Consider the following 2,727-nt stretch of genomic DNA (forward strand, 5'->3'; position numbering starts at 1 on the left):
AATTATTTATTTTAATTTATTTATTTTTTTTTTTTTGGATAACTTTCTGCGATGCCTTCATCTTTATTTTACTAACTTACTGCATGCTGAAGGCGACCTAGCTGACTTCACCAAAAAAAACTCAACACCATCATCTAGTGGATTGTCAAGAAATTGATTTTATTATTCTACCAAATAGTATACTAAAAGATCGATACTTGGCATCCGTTTATCAATACAGTTATTGCTAGCATCCAATTGCACCAAGTCTGGCTAGACAGACAGAAAGCAGCGCGAAAAGCCAATGCCCGGAAGTAAGGCCCCGCCTCTTACCTGAGAATATAATGGCTGCAGCGCTGCTATTCTCCAGTAAGTATATTAAGCTTCTGCCGTGTGGTAGCGGGGCAAAGCCTGAGTGGATCTCACTTTCCCGTGTTTCAGAGCCGGGGTTGCGACGGTAACCTTGTTCTCTTTCATCATCTCGTGTTCGAGATCACCTATGGGAGAAGACATGGACAGCTCGATTGCCCAATACACTCTGATGAGGTTCTAAAAAGCCAGAAGGGCCGGTAAGCCCCAGGAGGCGGGGTGCCTGACCGTCCATATTCATGAACCTGCAATACTGATGCACACTGACTGCTGTGCACATGCAGCACATAGTATGTGCTTATAGCACACATGATAACCAATGTGCATATGAATACACCCAGAAAGAAGGAATGGAAAAACATGCTTAGTGACAGGGATGTGCATGGCCAGCTGATACATTCACTCCTTCTTCATCACTTCAGGGGTGCGCGGGGAAAGGGCTAAGAAGACCCACCCCAAAACCGAATGTGCTACCGAGATACTGGTGACATCCAGCCGGTAATAACACACAAAGGTATGAGGAGAAGCCCAACTGGCAGCGGAGCAGATGTCCTTTAGCGACACTCCCCTAAACAAAGCCCAAGAGGTGGCAATGCCCCTCGTGGAATGAGCTCTGATGTCCCCTGGTGGCTGCATTCCCTTTGATTCATAAGCCAAAGCTATAGCATTCACAAGCCAATGTGAGAGGCGTTGCTTAGAAATAGGATTCCCTCCATGAGGGGCTGCCCATGAAATAAAGAGCTGGTCACTCTTCCGGAAAGCACTGGTCCTGTTCATATATGTCCGTAAAGCACGGACGGGACACAGAGCATTTAGCCTCTCATCCTCCGGGGAGGAAAAAGGTGGAGGGTGAAAAGCGGACAGCTCCAACACCTCCGAAGTGAACGCAGGGAAGCACTTCGGCATGAAGGCCGGATTAGGCTTAAGGGAAACCATATCTCCACTAAGAGAGAATTTAGTGCACGAGGGATGAACCGAAAGTGCATGTAGCTCACTGACACGTTTGGCTGATGCCAAGGCCAAGAGCAAAGCTGTCTTGAAGGACAGCAGCTTTAGGGAAATACTTCCCAGAGGTTCAAAAGGATATTGAGACAGAGCCTCCAACACCATGGAGAGGTCCCACTCAGGAACAGTTCTCCTGATGACTGGCAAGGAGCGACGGGCACCCTTCATAAATCTGCGGATTAGAGGATGCTGCCCGACTGTTGAGCCCCCAAAGCCCACATGACAGGCCGAAATCGCAGCCAAGTAGACCTTAATTGTGGAAAAAGACCTGCCTTTTTCCAAGAGGTCTTGGAGGAAACACAAAATATCAGGAACTGAGCACTGATAAGATGTGAGGCCACGCCCATCACACCACCCTTCGAACACTTGCCACTTACTGCCATACAAGGATCGCGTAGAAACGGCCCTGGCATTCTGTATAGTAGCAATCACATGCGGCGAAAGCCCCAGTGCGCTTAGGTTTGCCCCTCTCACGGGCCAAGCCCAAAGAGCCACCCTGTCCAGGTGTGGGTGATAAATCTCCCCGTTCGCTTGGGACAATAGGTCCGTGCGAGGGGGGAAGGCGCCACAGAAAATGACATTCTGACTGGGTGTAAAATTGCTCTTGCTCACATTCACTCTGAACCAGAGGCGTGATGTGCGTGAGCACCTGACAGGTGTCCTGCAGCACTTTTCTCTTTTCGATTACGGCTATGATGAGCCAATGGTCTATGTATGTCAGAATCCTCAGACCTGACATTCTCATGGGTGCTAAGCCGCCTCCGCACACAGACAGAAACACCGTGAGCCAGACTGAGCTAAGCGGCAGAACAATTCGTAACATGTGCCTTGGTAGTAGCTTGAAGAAACTTCCTGTGTGGCGGATAAATGCTTATATGGAAAGCATCTTTCAGATTAGACCAATGTGAACCAGTCGTTCTGTTTTATGGCTGGCGAGGCGAGCCATGAGTCAGCATTCTGAAATTGTATTTCCCTCAAATGCGTTTGTTCAACACCACCTAAGGTCCAAGATAGAGGCGGGGAAGAAGGTCATCCTTTGGGGGGACCAGGAAATAACGAGTACAAAGTCCCTGATTCATCGTGACTGGGGAAGTACCCACCTGAATCGCCCCTTGTTTAGGGGAGTGAGGATATTTCCTCTTTCTTTCAGAATGTGTGGTGTGAGGTGTTTCTCCCATGTGTGAAGAGAGAACGCTGAAAATGCGGGGTTTCATTGCAAACTGCAGTCTGTATCCCTGCATTATAGTACGCATCACCCACTCGGGAGCCGAAACAGTTTGCCAAGCCCATTCGTGACTCGCGAGTGTTCCCACCATACCTGTCAACACTCCCGTTTTTCCCGGGAGTCTCCCGTATTTCACACCCATCTCCCGC

Source organism: Cyprinus carpio, chromosome B22 (assembly GCF_018340385.1).
Source record: "Cyprinus carpio isolate SPL01 chromosome B22, ASM1834038v1, whole genome shotgun sequence".
In the NCBI taxonomy this organism is placed as follows: domain Eukaryota; kingdom Metazoa; phylum Chordata; class Actinopteri; order Cypriniformes; family Cyprinidae; genus Cyprinus; species Cyprinus carpio.